The sequence below is a fragment of the Acipenser ruthenus genome, unplaced genomic scaffold, assembly GCF_902713425.1.
Source record: "Acipenser ruthenus unplaced genomic scaffold, fAciRut3.2 maternal haplotype, whole genome shotgun sequence".
Lineage (NCBI taxonomy): Eukaryota > Metazoa > Chordata > Actinopteri > Acipenseriformes > Acipenseridae > Acipenser > Acipenser ruthenus.
The window spans coordinates 60,277-78,953 of NW_026708285.1; the positions used below are offsets into that span (position 1 = coordinate 60,277).

The 18,677-nt window shown below is 41.2% G+C and overlaps 1 long non-coding RNA gene across 1 annotated transcript; it reads right to left on the bottom strand.

Moving 5' to 3' along the window:
* Positions 1 to 5,255: 5,255 nt before the first annotated feature.
* On the bottom strand, positions 5,256 to 7,752 carry LOC131730531 (uncharacterized). The gene is made up of 2 exons (XR_009324091.1): positions 7,097 to 7,752; positions 5,256 to 6,442 (listed from the first exon to the last, which is right to left on the bottom strand). It is a non-coding gene; the product is annotated as an uncharacterized LOC131730531 (long non-coding RNA).
* Positions 7,753 to 18,677: the final 10,925 nt, after the last annotated feature.

The window sequence follows — 18,677 nt, forward strand, 5'->3', positions numbered from 1 at the left end:
GCAACTTGCCAAAGGCATATTATACAGCATCAATATTGCTGTTAAAGTTTCATTTTATTATCACAACAAGTATCAGCGTGATCTCTCACTGGGAGGGACAGCTGCTGAACTTTAATGAGACTGAACCTGTAAAGGGAAAAACGCTCAAAGCACTTACCTGCACAAGACAGTTCATGTCCAGGGAGTATAGAGGATAATTTGTGCCAAAATTAAAAAAAACAAACTTTAAAACGAGATAAATATATAAATATATATAATTATTTGTTTATTTAGCAGACGTCTTTATCCAAGACCACTTACAGAGACTAGGGTGTGTGAACTATGCAGCAGCTGCAGAGTCACTTACAATTACATCCCACCCGAAAGACGGAGCACAAGGAGGTTAAGTGACTTGGTCAGGGTAACACAATGAGTCAGTGGCTGAAGTGGGATTTGAACCAGGGACCTCCTGGTTACAAGCCCTTTTCTTTAACCACTGGACCACACAGCCTCCATATATATAGAAACTTCATTTTTACTTAATGTTTTTGGTTGGTGCAGACAATGAGAAAATCAATTATCTAAATATGCCTGCTTCTGGATTGTGCAGGGGGCTTGCGGTGAGTCGCAAAAACTAGAACAATCATCTGGAGTGTGACATCGCCTGTATACCTGGGCTCTTCCATGTTTTAACATGTTTTTATGTGTGTGTCAAATGAAAGACCATGGTAAAAAATCACACCCAAGTTGTGCGATGATGCTTTTGGGCTAACGGTGTGTCCAGCAACGTTTACATCAGAAAACATCAATTCATCACTGAGTTTTTTAGGCCTCAGGATTAAAACCTTTTTGTCTGAATTTAGCATAAATTATTGGGGGGCATCCAACTGTATAGTGGCACATACCCTTTTGGCCTACTAGAACATGCAGGTTGTTCCTCGGTCTCTATTTCTAGACCTCCAACAGGCTCTTCCATAGCAGATGGAGAATCCTCTTCCTGAGTAACAATAGTGTCATCACTGGGACTATCAGTGGGGTAAAAATCACTACCAGAGTCAGATGGAATCTTGGAGTGTGACTCAGGGTCACTGTCAGTTACCATCAGCACCCTAGTCACCTCTCTGAAGAATCTTTTGTGTGACAGCTTTAGGCAATAAACATCTAATGCATTTACTAGAGGAATGGAGTATCTGAGAAAATGGGTAATGTTTTTTATTAAGTGTTGGTAAATATATAACAAAATTATATCTATCTATCTGTAACTATATTTTGTAAAATGTTGTTTGGTGTGCTAGCCTAACTGGCAGTCACCTGACACAGAGGTGTGGGTTTAACCAGGGCAGGCTTTTATTTTTCACGGCAACACACAGTGTATTTGTAGCAATAAAAATAAACAAAAAACAATGTTTTTGAATTTGTAAAGGTCTTACTAATGCATTGTAAAGTTTTAACATTTATTCCCTTGATTTAAATTCAACACTTTTCACAATGTATCCGAGCATCTTGTTGGTCTTTTTTATAGCTTCCCTTACATTGTCTAGATGAAGACATTTCTGAGTCAACATAAACTCCTAGGTCTTTTTCATAGATTCCTTCTTCAATTTCATTACCTCCCATATGATATTTATAATGTACATTTTTATTGCCTGCGTGCAGTACCTTACGCTTTTCTTTATTAAATGTCATTTGCCATGTGTCTGCCCAGTTTTGAATGCTGTCTAGATCATTTTGAATAACCTTTGCTCCTGCAATAGTGTTTGCCACTCCTCCTATTTGTGTGTCATCTGCAAATTTAACAAGTTTGCTTACTATACCAGAATCTAAATCATTAATGTAGATTAGGAATAGCAGAGGACCTAATACTGATCTCTGTGGTACACCACTGGTTACCTCGCTCCATTTTGAGGTTTCTCCTCTAATCAGTACTTTCTGTTTTCTACAGGTTAACCACTCCCTAATCCATGTGCATGCATTTCCTTGAATCCCTACTGCGTTCAGTTTGAGAATTAATCTTTTATGCGGGACTTTGTCAAAAGCTTTCTGGAAATCTAAATAAACCATGTCGTATGCTTTGCAATTATCCATTGTCGATGTTGCATCCTTAAAAAAGTCAAGCAGGTTAGTTAGACACGATCTCCCTTTCCTGAAACCATGCTGACTGTATCCCATGATATTGTTACCATATAGGTAATTTTCCATTTTAGATCTTATTATAGTTTCCATAAGTTTACATATCAGTTCTTTTGTAGTTCTTTCAAAACAAGGCTGTATTAAAGTCTATGAACATTTTGTAGTTCAGCAACAGCAATATAAAGCTAAATACAGTTATAATTAAAATGTTTTCAAAATAATAACACAACAATTTACAAGTCCCCCAAATTGGGAGGAGACTACACAAGTAACAATGAAAACAAAAATAAGAGTTTAGACCAAGTGCAGGATACAATAAAAAAAAGAATGACTGCACTGGAATTATCAAATCCAATTTTATTTATAAAGTGCCTTTCATGGCAAGCCATCCAACGGCGCTTTTAACAAGACATTCGGAAGTACATTTAGTAGTAAAAAGGATTCACTGATATTTAAGTTTGTAATGCTGTAGGATATGATGGATTCCTCAGAGGAAGGGAGTCTCCCTCCAGGCCTAATCAGCCAGCTTTAGAACAGGTGCTGGCTTCTAATGAGCTCTGAGAGTGGATATTTGAATGAGCCCATGGGGAGAGAGGATAAACAGAGGGCGGTTGCAAGAAACTGTGGGAAACGAAGCTTTAACCTGGCCAGGCTATTGACCCTAATTAAAGGCACAGGTGGGTGAGACACCCACATTATGTAGCATGGGAGTTGCTACATTCTGTAGAACAGAAATATTCAAGATTGGTTCAAGAGGTTTGTGGCGGAGTGTCCCGCCTCTATGTATTATTATTTGTATTTTTGTTTGCGGCGCGGGTAAAAGCGCCGCGTCTTTTATTATTATATTTAAAAACCCAGTGAGGATGCATGGCTGATCAGCTACTGATTAACTAGCTGACAGTCATGCATCCTTACCAAACGCGTGCAGACTCTGGCCAAGGGATAATAAGATAATTAACTACTAGTTAATCCCTCGGCCAGAGTATATAAACCTGCAGCTCTCTGCACTCAGGGCTGAGTGTAGAGGAGAGTACGGGAGAGCGGAGAGAGAAAGCAACATTAAAAAAAACAATTGCTAAAACGTGCTGGATTACCCCACTTACTTGTTTGTTTGTTCATTCGTTTGGCCCTCGTGCCCTTTTGTTTTGTGTTTTGTTAAATCTTTTGTTTTGTTTATTAATAAATACGCTGAGTGCCGCAGCATTCAGCTTCACCCGCCCATCCACTGTTTTGGTGTCAGTTACTTCCTGGTCCGTGACGTCATCCACCTCACCACTGCGAGCCAGACTGCCACAAGGTTCAAGATGGTTGCTGACTTAGGGCTGACATAGGCCATATGGGCAGAATTACGTAGGACCTACATTGGCAGCCGATGTCGGGCCAACTTAAAAGTACAATGTAGGGCCGACATATAGCTGCTATCTGGGTAGACCTCGGAATGTAGAAAGAAAGCACAAGTTAAGCAAACAAATTGTGTTACAAAACCTGTATTTAGCAACTTGCCAAAGGCATATTATACAGCATCAATATTGCTGTTAAAGTTTCATTTTATTATCACAAGTATCAGCGTGATCCCTCACTGGGAGAGACAACTGCTGAACTTTAATGAGACTGAACTTGTAAAGGGAAAAACGCTCAAAGCACTTACCTGCACAAGATGGTTCATGTCTAGGGAGATAATTTGTGCCAAAATTAAAAAACAAACTTTAAAACGAGATTAATATAGGAATAAATAATAAATAAATAAAAATACAATTATATATGTAAGAACATAAGAAAGTCTACAAACGAGAGGAGGCCATTCAGCCCATCTTGCTCGACTGGTTGTTAGTAGCTTATTGATCCCAGAATCTCATCAAGCAGCTTCTTGAATGATCCCAGGGTGTCAGCTTCAACAACATTACTGGGAAGTTGGTTCCAGACCCTCACAATTCTCTGTGTAAAAAAGTGCCTCCTATTTTCTGTTCTGAATGCCCCTTTATCTAATCTCCATTTGTGACCCCTGGTCCTTGTTTCTTTTTTCAGGTCAAAGAAGTCCCCTGGGTCGACATTGTCTATACCTTTTAGGATTTTGAATGTTTGAATCAGATCGCCGCGTAGTCTTCTTTGTTGAAGACTGAATAGATTCAATTCTTTTAGCCTGTCTGCATACAACATGCCTTTTAAACGCGGGATAATTCTGGTTGCTCTTCTTTGCACTCTTTCTAGAGCAGCAATATCCTTTTTGTAACGAGGTGACCAGAACTGAACACAATATTCTAGGTGAGGTCTTACTTATGTATATATATATATTTTGACTTCATTTATACTTATTGTTTTTGGTTGGTGCAGACAATGAGAGAATGAGAGACAATGAGAGAATCGATGATCTTCTAAATGTGCCTGCTTCTGGATTGTGCAGGGGGCTTGCAGTGAGTCGAGAAAACTAGAACAATCGTCTGGAGTGTGACATCGCCTGTATACCTGGGCTCTTCCATGTTTTAACGTGTTTTTATGTGTGCGTCAAATGAAAGATCAGGTTCAAAAATCACACCCAAGTTGCACGATGATGCTTTTGGGCTAACGGTGTGTCCAGCAACGTTGATGTCAGAAAATGTCAATTTATCACTGAGTTTTTTAGGCCCCAGGATTAAAACCTCTGTTTAGTCTGAATTTAGCATAAATTATTTGGGGGGATCCAACTGTATAGTGGCACATACCCACTTGGCATACTAGAACATGCAGGTTGTTCCTCGGTCTCTATTTCTAGACCTTCAACAGGCTCTTCCATAGCAGATGGAGAATCCTCTTCCTGAGTAACAATAGTGTCATCACTGGGACTATCAGTGGGGTAAAAATCACTACCAGAGTCAGATGGAATCTTGGAGTGTGACTCAGGGTCACTGTCAGTTACCATCAGCACCCTAGTCACCTCTCTGAAGAATCTTTTGTGTGACAGCTTTAGGCAACAAACATCTAATGGATTTACTAGAGGAATGGAGTATATGAGAAAAATGGGTAATGTTTTTTAATAAGTGTTGGCAAATATATAACAAAATGATTTATATCTATCTCTCTCTCTCTACACACACATATATATATATTGTAAAAGGTTGTTTGGTGTGGAAGCCTAACTGGCAGTATAAGAGGCGACACTGACACAGAGGTGTGGGTTTAACCTGGGCAGGCTTTTATTTTTCACGGCAACACACAGTGTATTTGTAGCAATAAAAATAAACAAAAACCAAAATAACACCTGCCCACTTGGGCCCTCGCTCACTTCTTGATCCCTGTCTATCCTTGCAGAGGCTAAGCCCTGTGCAAATAAAAATGACTGCAGTGTGTAGTAAAAATAAAATAAAATACTGCAGTGTGTAGTAAAATTACTGCAGTACAAAAACCACCCTACTGGAGAACTAAACAAAAATAGTTCCAGTCTCAGATCTTCCTGGTTGGTACAGGTTCCTGCCACACCCTTTCAAAAGTGACCTCCACAAAGGTAAGTACAGGTTTTAAAGGTGCATTTATAATCCAAACCCAGGACTGGGCTGTAACTGTTACTTTGTTCCCTTCCAGGTGTTTCAGGTACGTTCTCCAGGTTTTACTTCCCTCCACACAAGAGGAAAGGTGTCCAGTCTGGCCCACACAAGGACATCAGGTACATAGAGGTCGTAATGATAGTTACACAGTCCTGTATTTCAAATAAATGAAGCGTCTGTTTCTTTTTCTTTCAAGGTTAGCAGGAGACCTCTGCTGGTGGAAGAAGGAATGGACACTAGCTGGACCAGCAGTATCCATGCTGGCGTTATACACCACGACTAAAAATGAAATTACACAGTCTGTGTCATGTGTTTCCTTTATCAGTGCTTGAGCACACAGTTCAAAAGTAAGCAGATAGGTCTCTAGGTAACTAATACTGCTGTTTGTAATCCACGCACAGGCAAATCCACACAGTGCTCTTTCACGTTGCCTACTGGTGCTGTGTGGCAAAGTGGTAATGACGTGCAGGTGAGTGCAGTGCAGAAGAATCACACAGACAGACGTTGGTACAGGTGCAAGGGTGTTTATTTATTTTTGTAAATGTCCAGAGCCTCAAGGCAAAACCTGTAAATGATAATAGTGCTGGAAGTGATACAGCGGCGTGTATCACTTCTAATTTATAATCCCGCGGGTTTGACCCGCAACCCCAAAGTCCCGTTCCGACACCCACACTAAACACGAACACAAAAGACAGTGCGTGATTCAAGTGCTAAAAGGTGCAAACACAAAGACAGTTGGTAGTGAAAGGTGAGTGGTGAAGTCCGGGTTTTTCGCTGGCCTGCGGCTGCAGCTCCGGATCGTGCTCAGTAATCCTCTGTGACAAATAACACACAAGACACACAGTGTTAATACACAGACACAGAACACTCACGGTTTCCTCACAGTACGGGCTCCTTCTCGGTTATTTAACTTAACCATATGCAAAGGAACAGATCACTCAAGCCATGCCCCCTATTTATACCCTTGCCCATGACCCCGAGGTTAACGAGCGCATCCGCTCCTCCAGTCCTCGGATGCCACGCCGCTTACCGTCTGGGTCACTGAGCTCGGGTGCCATGGCTCCGCCCCCTTCCGAACTGACCGACTTCCATCTACCCTACGGAATAAATTGTCGTGCCATTTCATTAAGGGTATTCTGTTCCTCGTATACCGTGCTCTCACAGGTCGAGAGGGAGATCTAACACTAAGACTCATTCGATCTCTGTCACATGCTGTAATTACAGTTGGTCTTAAAAATGCCTTGCACTGCAACTGCACTGCAAGTTGCAGTTATTTAAACCAGTCCGTCGGCAATTTGAAGCAAGATCATGCAGGCTAGAGAAGTGAGCGTTGCTTCCACACAGGTAAGTTTAACACTGTGCTAAATATACAACAAATCGAATCTCCGGCAAGAGGTCCACACACTACATTACTCTTAAACTTCCACCACAATCTTGCACACAGCTCAATTGTAATACGTTGTACTCACTGATCGCTGGGTTTGCTCGTACTCCACTCGCTGTTTTTAAAAACTCACTCCGCGGTTACTGCTCTGCACAATCCTGCTGCAATCTCCAATCTTTATTTAAATGTTCCTCCGGGTGAGTCTGCCCCGTCCTCAACCAGCCCCGACACCCACACTTGTATACTGTGTGGGTTTCTTAGCAGTGCTTACAAAGGTACCACGAAATGTTCCTGTAAGGGCAACTGAGAAAGCCAGCACCTCTGCTCACTTTTTTTCTTAAGTAACAAAAATTATTCTCTGCCAAACACGAACTACTTTAGATGTGTAATGGCTTTTGTATAGAATACTAACCTTAGGTTTAGGGTCTCGGTGTTGGGAGAGGATTATTAATTGTTTTATTAACAATAATATGGTGTCTACTTAAATCGCGGTAAATTTCCGTATTTTTCACGGGTATGTTGCGGAATAAAATTAGGATTTTGCGGACATTTCGCGGACCTGTTTAAACATTAAATAAACCTAAGCAGACAGTATTTCAGAACACTATAAAGCCTAAAAATTGTGGTACTTACTTCCTTAATAAAACAGAGTGCTGTCACTTGTTAAAGGCAAGCATGCAGCATCCCTCTGTAGTTGACTTGCCCATATATTGAGACTGCACGTTCTGCATCCACTGAATTGGTTGGAAGTTAAGGCAAAGCTTTGCCAAGTTATACAGATGTGGAAATCGATTAGAAACAGCCCAAAAACTCGGTTACACAAGGGCATCTGGCATACTTTAATAAAGGCAATGTATGAAGCACATTTGTTGTCATATTATTTGTCCAATCCAATATTTTATTTTATTAGTACCGAGTCAAAACATAGAGAACGAACGTGGCTATTCGGGTCTAAAATTCCAACTGTGAAAAAGTAAGCAGCAGGTTGAATCGAGGTGGCTGTGCTGGATCGTTTTAGTACTGATTTAACTTGCAGACAGGAATACTTTTTGTCTGCGCTGACTTTCCAGTTTGGTTTCTGAAAGCTGTTTATTTTACGTTCTGTTTAGCATCCTCTGTAGTAGCCTTTTGTTTAATGTGTGATTCTGAAGCTAAATAGCGATCGATCGTACTTTTTCCAAAGACACATTAAGATATGCAAAACAATTACCTCAGTCTGCATGTACAGTTTCTCTGGGAAATATCTTGCAATGGTCATCAGCCAAAATATACTTTGTCCCACCCCCTACTGCACAGTACAGATCACATAAAAGCAGTAAAGACGCACTGATAGGCTGATTAAAACATTTTCATTTAAATAGTAAACAAGAACGTTAACGGCTTTGGATAATTTTTTTGTGTAAATGTTATTTGTGGACGTTTTTTGTTTGTTTGTTTTTTGCGTAAGTGGAATGCACACATGACGGTGAAGGAATATAAAAGGGCTGTCTACAGAAGGAAGACACGTAGTTTGAGTCGCTTGCGTTGTGCAGTAGTTCATTTAAACAATGTTTTTTCCCTCTCCGTACTTGTTTGTATGCATTGGCCCCTAAGAGGTGAATTTTGCGGTAACCCATCAATATCACGATGTCCGCGAAATCGCGATTTGGGTAGAACCCTAATGATAACCAATCAGAATGCAATGTCCTGACAGGAACATTTGTTGGTACCTTTATAAGGACAGCGGGTTCCTTATATTCCCCATCCTTCCCGCTGCCAAGTCACCTGACTTTTTATTTCCTCTGGGATTCTGGGAAATTGAGTTCTCTTTTCCTACTGCATTGTTTACATGGACGATCGTCTGAGTTTTGTACTGAATGTCCCAGTTTTGTACATTAAGAACATAAGAACATAAAGTTTACAAACGAGAGGAGGCCATTCATCCCATCTTGCTCGTTTGGTTGTTAGTAGCTTATTGATCCCAGAATCTCATCAAGCAGCTTCTTGAAGGATCCCAGGGTGTCAGCTTCAACAACATTACTGGGGAGTTGGTTCCAGACCCTCACAATTCTCTGTGCAAAAAGTGCCTTCTATTTTCTGTTCTGAATGCCCCTTTATTTAATCTCCATTTGTGACCCCTGGTCCTTGTTTCTTTTTTAGGTCAAAAAAGTCCCCTGGGTCGACACTGTCTATACCTTTTAGGATTTTGAATGCTTGATGAAGACATTGTCTAGATGAAGACATATCTGAGTCAACATAAACTCCTAGGTTTTTTCATAGATTCCTTCTTCAATTCTCCCATATGATATTTATAATGCACATTTTTAATGCCTGCGTGCAGTACGTTACACATTTCTCTATTAAATGTAATTTGCCATGTGTCTGCCCAGCTCTGAATGCTGTCTAGATCATTTTGAATGACCTTTGCTGCTGCAACAGTGTTTGCCACTCCTCCTATTTTTGTGTCGTCTGCAAATTTGACGAGTTTGCTTACTATACCAGAATCTAAATCATTAATGTAGATTAGGAATAGCAGAGGACCTAATACTGATCCCTGTGGTACACCACTGGTTACCTCATTCCATTTTGAGGTTTCTCCTCTAATCAGTACTTTCTGTTTTCTAACCACTCCTTAATCCATGTGCATGTATTTCCTTGAATCCCTACTGCATTCAGTTTGAGGTAATTAATAAAAATATATATGATAATGTATTTGTTTACGCTTATATTTTTCTGCAAAATTTTGCATAACGGCAATTTAAGAAAACGAGATTGCTATATTTTTATTAGTATTATTTTTTTATGTGTTTTTACATCAAAGTAGTTTTGCAAGGTCAACAATTTGTTTACTTTTAAGCTTTTTTTTAACCCAAAAAATTAATTTGTTCCTTATTAGGAAACATAGAGGCAGGGAAATTTCACAACACGCGCATGTTTTCACTTGTATATGTTGTGTAATTTCCGGCTTCTATGTTGCTCAATAAAGAACAAGAGACCGAATTCTGTTCAACACTCTGCAAAACAAAATAGTTTGCCAGGGTGTGTTATTTCCTCAAGATATCATACCTTTAAACTCGCTCTGCATATATTTGAGACACAGCAAATGTGTTTCTGTGAGGATTCATACTGCTCAAACTGATAACAGTATATTAAATGTTAATGAGACTCAATTTATAACACTGGCTGTGTTTACATGCTGGTAAATAAGTCATACAGTAAGAACATAAGAACATTCCCAAATCTTCACCACGTGGGCATTTTATTTGATTACATTTTTGTATAGAACTAATTGAAATGACTGCAGTGAAAGAAAAAACAAACTAGTCCTTTTTACTCACAGTCTTTGAACCGGGAAAACAGGATTTTTAGGTGAAAATTCAGTAGAGCAAATTTCTGGTCTGTGTGGATCCGATTCCTGCGTAGCTTCAGCAGCACAGCACGAGTCTGGTCTGTGTGGAACCGATTTCCACGTAGCCTCAGCAGCACAGCGTGAGTCTGGTCTGTATGGATCCGATTCCCGTGTAGCTTCAGCAGCACAGCGCGAGTCTGGTCTGTGTGGATCCGTTTCCCGCACAGCTTCAGCATCACAGCGCGAGTCTGGTCTGTGTGGATCCGATTCCAGCGTAGCTTCAGCAGCACAGCGCGAGTCTGGTCTGTGTGGATCTGATTCCCACGTAGCTTCAGCAGCACAGCGCGAGTCTGGTCTGTATGGATCCGATTCCTGCGTAGCTTCAGCAGCACAGCGTTAGTCTGGTCTGTGTGGATCCGATTCCAGCGTAGCTTCAGCAGCACAGCGTGAGTCTGGTCTGTGTGGATCCGATTCCAGCGTAGCTTCAGCAGCACAGCGCGAGTCTGGTCTGTGTGGATCTGATTCCAGCGTAGCTTCAGCAGCACAGCGCGAGTCTGGTCTGTGTGGATCCGATTCCAGCGTAGCTTCAGCAGCACAGCGCGAGTCTGGTCTGTGTGGATCTGATTCCAGCGTAGCTTCAGCAGCACAGCGCGAGTCTGGTCTGTGTGGATCCGATTCCAGCGTAGCTTCAGCAGCACAGCGCGAGTCTGGTCTGTGTGGATCTGATTCCAGCGTAGCTTCAGCAGCACAGCGCAAGTCTGGTCTGTGTGGATCTGATTCCCGTGTAGCTTCAGCATCACAGCGCGAGTCTGGTCTGTGTGGATCCGATTCCCACGTCGCTTCAGCAGCACAGCGTGAGTCTGGTCTGTGTGGATCCGATTCCCGTGTAGCCTCAGCAGCACAGCGCGAGTCTGGTCTGTGTGGATGCGATTCCTGCGTAGCTTCAGCAGCACAGCGCGAGTCTGGTCTGTGTGGATCCGATTCCAGCGTAGCCTCAGCAGCACAGCGCGAGTCTGGTCTGTGTGGATCTGATTCCTGCGTAGCTTCAGCCGCACAACACAAGTCTGGTCTGTGTGGATCCGATTTCCACGTAGCCTCAGCAGCACAGCGTGAGTCTGGTCTGTATGGATCCGATTCCCGTGTAGCTTCAGCAGCACAGCGTGAGTCTGGTCTGTGTGGATCTGATTCCTGCGTAGCTTCAGCCGCACAACACAAGTCTGGTCTGTGTGGATCCGATTTCCACGTAGCCTCAGCAGCACAGCGTGAGTCTGGTCTGTATGGATCCGATTCCCGTGTAGCTTCAGCAGCACAGCGCGAGTCTGGTCTGTGTGGATCCGTTTCCCGCATAGCTTCAGCAGCACAGCGCGAGTCTGGTCTGTGTGGATCTGATTCCAGCGTAGCTTCAGCAGCACAGCGCAAGTCTGGTCTGTGTGGATCCGATTCCAGCGTAGCTTCAGCAGCACAGCGCGAGTCTGGTCTTGGTATACAAGTAGCAGAGGGTACAAACTGAATTAATCGCTGTTTTAGATTTAAAGACAGTTTCCCACCGAGCCAAATCGCAGCCTTTAGCTCTTCGTCTTTTTATTTATTTCTTTAATTATGCTGTGTCATTGAGTTGGTCTTGAATCTGGAATGCTAACAGAATGTACTCTACACAGCTTCACAGGTCGCCAACTCCCCTTCTCTAACTTTCCTTCCCTTTTTACGTTGCTTTTATTTTCAGCATGCATTTCAGCATAGTAGCACAAGGGGAACTGTAGTTCTTTCAAAACGAGGCTGTATTAAAGTCTATGAACATTTTGTAGTTCAGCAACAGCAAAATAAAATGAAATGCAGTTATAATTAAAATGTTTTCAAAATAATAACACAACAATTTACAAGTCCCCCAAATTGGGAGGAGACTACACAAGTAACAGTGAAAACAAAAATAAGAGTTTAGACCAAGTGCAGGATACAATAAAAAAAAGAATGACTGCACTGGAATTATCAAATCCAATTTTATTTATAAAGCACCTTTCATGGCATGCCATCCCAAGGTGCTTTTAACAAGAAAAAGGACATTCGGAAGTACATTTAGTAGTAAAAAGGATTCACTGATATTTAAGTTTGTAATGCTGTAGGATATGATGGATTCCTCAGAGAAAGGGAGTCTCCCTCCCGGCCTTACACCCACATTATGTAGCATGGGAAAAACATAGACCCTTTGGGCAGAATTACATACAATGGCTCTCAAAAGTATTCAACCCCTTTGGACTTTTCCACATTTTATTGTGTTTTATTGTGCAACCAATTGTCTTTAGAAGTCACATAATTAGTTGAATGGAGTCCACCTGTGTGCAATTAAAGTGTTTCACATGATTTCAGGTTAAATACACCTCTCTGGGAGGTCCCACAGATGGTTAGTACATTTCCTAACAAAAACTACATCATGAAGGCGGAGGAACATTCAAAGCAAATCCGGAATAAGGTTCTTCAAAAGCACCAATCAGGTGTAGGATATAAGAACATTTCTAAGGCATTGAATATCCCCCGGAGCACAGCAAAGTCCATTATTAAGAAATGGAGAGAATATGGCACAACTGTGAATCTGTCTAGAACAGGCCGTCCTCAAAAACTGAGTATCCGGGCGAGAAGGGCACTAGTCAGGGAGGCCACCAAGAGGCCTATGGCAACTCTAAAGGAGTTACAGTCTTCCATGGCTGAGCTAGGAGACACTGTGCATACAGCAACAATAGCCCGGGTGCTTCACAAAACTGGCATTTATGGGAGAGTGGCAAAAAGAAAGCCATTGTTGAAAAAAAACTCACATCAAATCTCGGGTGGAGTTTGCCAGAAGGCATGTGGGAGACTCTGAGACCAAATGGAAGAAGATTCTATGGTCTGATGAGACCAAAATGGAGCTTTTGGGCTTCAACGCTAAGCGCTATGTCTGGCGCAAGCCTAACACTGCACATCATCCTGAGAACACCATCCCTACCGTGAAGCATGGTGGTGACAGCATCATGCTATGGGGATGCTTCTCTGCGTCAGGACCTGGAAAGCTCGTGAAGATAGAAGGCAAAATGGATGCAGCAAAGTACAGAGAAATCCTGGAGGAAAACCTGCTGAAGTCTGCAAGAGACCTGGGACTTGGGAGAAGATTCATCTTCCAGCAGGACAATGACCCCAAACATACAGCCAAAGCCACACTGGAGTGGCTTAAAAACAAAAAGGTCAATGTCCTGGAGTGGCCCAGTCAAAGCAATTTTGTAAAGAAGAATGGGCAAAAATTGGAGTGTCCAGATGTGTAAAGCTGGAAAAGACTTATCCAAATAGACTCATGGCTGTAATTGCTGCCAAAGGTGCCTCTACCAAATATTGACTCAAGGGGGTAAATACTTATGCAATCAATTATTTTCTGTTTTGTATTTGTAATAATCTAGAACAATTTGTAGATTTTATTTTTCACTTTGACATTATGGACTTTTTTGTGTTGATCAGTGGCAAAAACTCCTAATTAAATCCATTTTGATTCCATGTTGTAATACAATAAAATGTGGAAAAGTCCAAGGGGGATGAATACTTTTGAGAGCCACTGTAGGTTTGGGCAGAATTACGTAGGCCCTATATTGGCACCCGATGTCGGGCCAACTTAACCGTACAATGTAGGGCCTACATAGGGCTGCCATATAGGTGCAGTGGTGCCCGCAGCCGTACGCACGTTACGCACTGTGCATACCATTGGATCTTAATATTTAAGTAATCTTGTGCGATCCGCAGACGGATATTGTATTTATGAAGCGTTCAGCTAATGCCTTACCTGGTTTGTTGAATACTGACAGGGGCGGAGTTGAGAGGAAGGGGAGTGTTGGTGTGTGGAGAGGAGATTAAAAAAAGAAAGCTGATCGATGAGAAGTGTGACGAACGATTATTTAGAATATATAGAGACAGTTATTTATTATTGTTTATTAATTTGGCATGGTCCGCGGCGGGAAGTGGTCTTTTTTATTTTAAGCTTTTCAAATAGTACAATATGAGCAAACGGAAGCAAGTGAGTTTATTTGATGCCTGCTTCAAAAAAGTGCTTTCTTCTGATGATCAGAGCAGGAAGGGTGAATCGGATCAAAATAACAATATTAGAACAAGTACCGAACCGTCTGTTTCAGGGACTTTCAGAAGTGAGATTTTCAGTACTGAAAAGATGGCAGGACCAGCATTCAGTGCAAGTACTAGTAGTATATCTGAGGTTGAAGATGTACAAGATATTGGCCTTGTCAGTGCAGATGCACTTAAAACGGCACCCGACGCAATAAAATTAAGTGCTTTACGAAACCGGTTTCAGCCAAAAAAGGGATGGACAGCACCATTCCGCTGTATTTTTGAAAATAAACGACGAGTCCCAGATGAATTCTTTGACGAGGCCTTATATCCAACATTGTGGTACAGTGAAGCAAAGGATGGTGTGTTTTGTGTTGCCTTATCATATTTTCATCTGGTACTACGATCACAGCCTCTTGGGACTGGAGCAACACAAAGAAAATCATTACAAAGCATCTTACAACACAAGCGCGTCTGAGTGCTCAAATACGTGCTGCTGAATGTTTACGTGTTTGTGATAACAAGCAACAGTCCATAATTTCATCTTTGAATAAAGCCCACCAGAACGCAGTAAGTCAGCTCTGAGAGCAATTGTAGATTTCAATCAGGGGTCACACCGACGAGCGCAGCAACTTCAGAGCTTTTTTCAGCTGTTTGAGGCGCTTGAAAACGTACCTGCGCAGCACCATGTCAGAGACGCGACTCACCAGACTAGCACTGATGAACATGCACCACGATGTGGCGATCGACAGTGAGAAAGTGTTGCGGGACTTTGATGCAACGGGAACTCGAAGAATTCCTCTGCTCTTTCAGGATTGACCAAGGTAAAAATACATTTATAGTTCTATTAATATTACAATGAAAAACATATTATTATTATTATTATTATTATTATTATTATTACACCGTGTAACAATTTTTTTTTTTTTGGTTCCTGGGTAGTAAGTGTTATTTCCTAATTGCTTATGCCTCAAAAGTATAGAAAATGACCACTCAAGCAATTGCTACTTCTGCATGGTGGACCCTTCCAAGCGGACCGAGTTTTCTGTGGGGAGGAACAACGTCAAGTGGGAGCAACTTCTAAATCTTTTGTAGTCATTTTTGTATTACTTTAGTATAAATACATGTTAATTTGGATTCATATGTTGTTTTTTTCTGACTTTATGTGAATGAAAAGACACAAATTCGCCCGTTTTCTCATTGGAAATAGGTAAATTTCAAAATATCACTGTCCCGGTCACAAAAGCAAAGTTTGTGGGGAATAATAGCCATTTTCTATACTTTTGAGGCATAAGCAATTAGAAAATAACACTTACTACCCAGGAACAAAAATTGTGTTACATAGTGTTATTATTATAATTGCACAATTTTTTGCTACAACATGCATGTTTAGTTAAATGGGATGAGTAAAAATTACATTAGTGATTGTAAAAGTAATTAGAAATGTATGATTTGTGGTTTCCCCTCTGGTTGAAGTATATATTTCAAATAGATTTATGTATACTTTTTATTGTTGTAGTATGCTATTTGTTTTACCGTTCAGTATTTTATGCGATGTCGGTGTGATTCAGTTTTGCGTACCATGTGAAATATTTCTGGGGGCGCCCCTGTATAGGTGCTATCTGGGTAGACCTCGGAACGTAGTAAGAAAGCAGAAGCAAACAAATTGCATTACAAAAACTGTATTTAGCAACTTGCCAAAGGCATATTATACAGCATCAATATTGCTGTTAAAGTTTCATTTTATTATCACAACAAGTATCAGCGTGATCTCTCACTGGGAGGGACAGCTGATGAACTTTAATGAGACTGAACCTGTAAAGGGAAAAACGCTCAAAGCACTTACCTGCACAAGATGGTTCATGTCCAGGGAGTATGGAGGATAATTTGTGCCAAAATGAATTAAATTTAAAATGAGATAACTATAGAAATAAATAATAAATAAATTAAAATAAAATTATATATATATATATATATATATATATATATATATATATATATATATATATATATATTGACTTCGTTTTTACTTATTGTTTTTGGTTGGTGCAGACAATGAGAGAATGAGAGACAATGAGAGAATCGATGATCTTCTAAATGTGCCTGTTTCTGGATTGTGCAGGGGGCTTGCAGTGAGTCGAGAAAACTAGAACAATCGTCTGGAGTGTGACATCGCCTGTATACCTGGGCTCTTCCATGTTTTAACGTGTTTTTATGTGTGTGTCAAATGAAAGATCAGGGTCAAAAATCACACCCAAGTTGTGTGATAATGCTTTTGGGCTAACGGTGTGTCCAGCAACGTTGATGTCAGAAAATGTCAATTTATCACTGAGTTTTTTAGGCCCCAGGATTAAAACCTCTGTTTAGTCTGAATTTAGCATAAATTATCGGGGGGCATCCAACTGTATAGTGGCACATACCCTCTTGGCCTACTAGAACATGCAGGTTGTTCCTCTGTCTATTTCTAGACCTCCACAAAGGTAAGTACAGGTTTTAAAGGTGCATTTATAATCCAAACCCAGGACTGGGCTGTAACTGTTACTTTGTTCCCTTCCAGGTGTTTCAAGTACGTTCTCCAGGTTTCACTTCCCTCCACACAAGAGGAAAGGTGTCCAGTCTGGCCCGCACAAGGACATCAGGTACATAGAGGTTGTAATGATAGTTACACAGTCCTGTATTTCAAATAAATGAAGCATCTGTTTCTTTTTCTTTCAAGGTTAGCAGGAGACCTCTGCTGGTGGAAGAAGGAATGGACACTAGCTGGACCAGCAGTATCCATGCTGGCGTTATACACCACGACTAAAAATGAAATTACACAGTCTGTGTCATGTGTTTCCTTTATCAGTGCTTGAGCACACAGTTCAAAAGTAAGCAGATAGGTCTCTAGGTAACTAATACTGCTGTTTGTAATCCACGCACAGGCAAATCCACAGAGTGCTCTTTCACGTTGGTCTTAAAAATGCCTTGCAGTTATTTAAACCAGTCCGTCTGCATTTTGAAGCAAGATCATACAGGCTAGAGGAGTGAGCGTTGCTTCCACACAGGTAAGTTTAACACAGTGCTAAATATACAACAAATCGAATCTCCGGCAAGGGGTCCACACACTACATTGCTCTTAAACTTCCACCACAATCTTGCACACAGCTCAGTTGTGATAATACGTTGTACTCACTGATCGCTGGGTTTGCTCGTACTCCACTCGCTGTTTTTAAAAACTCACTCCGCGGTTACTGCTCTGCACAATCCTGCTGCAATCTCCAAGCTTTATTTAAGAACTTAAGAAAGTTTACAAACAAGAGGAGGTCATTCAGCCCATCTTGCGCGTTTGGTTGTTAGCAGCTTATTGATCCCAGAATCTCATCAAGCAGCTTCTTGAAGGATCCCAGGGTGTTAGCTTCAACAACATTACTGGGGAGTTGGTTACATACCCTCACAATTCTCTGTGTAAAAAAGTGCCTCCTATTTTCTGTTCTGAATGCCCCTTTATCTGATCTCCATTTGTGACTCCTGGTCCTTGCAATCTTCTGGCTCCTGCTGCTGCACTTTTGCAACATGAGAGCTTCAACTCGCCGAATTGTGACATCTAAATACTACAGGCTCCTCTTCTAGACCTAGGCTCCTCTTCTAGACCAGGCTCCTCTTCTAGACCTTATATCATCACTAACTGTTCTAAAGCTAATGTTTTATACATAGTCAAGGATTTTAATCGCAATAACCAAATATATGCTACCCTGCTTCACTGAAGCCAATAGTTTCAATTCCAATCACAACCTCTAGATGGCAGCATAACACCACAAGCTCTATATAATTTAAGCTGATTTGCTATTGCTGCGAATCTTGCACACTCCAAACTTTCTATCAATTCCTGCAGTTTGTTGTCATTCCAAGGGATTCTCAGTACCCTCCTGAATTTTTCAAATCCAAACCTCTCCCCTCGAGGACCTCGTCATGAAGATAAGCTTATCAGCTTTCTGAGATGTTAAGAATCCACCGTCACATTAATTTCCAGCTTCCCTGCATCAGGCCATTCCTGCAACCTTCTTGTTCCCGGATTTGCACTTCCTCATTTGCCCCCAACTTCATCAAGGCACTTAATATAACTTTCAAAGTCCATTTCATTCAATTTGAGCTACCAGTCACATACAGAAACTATGTGCTACGATTATCAACATTTCAGTCAAGCGTCCTCCTACCCCACAATAGACAATACACTCTTAGACAGCTCCTGATCAAATCAATAGGTTTTGCAGCAGCCTCCGAG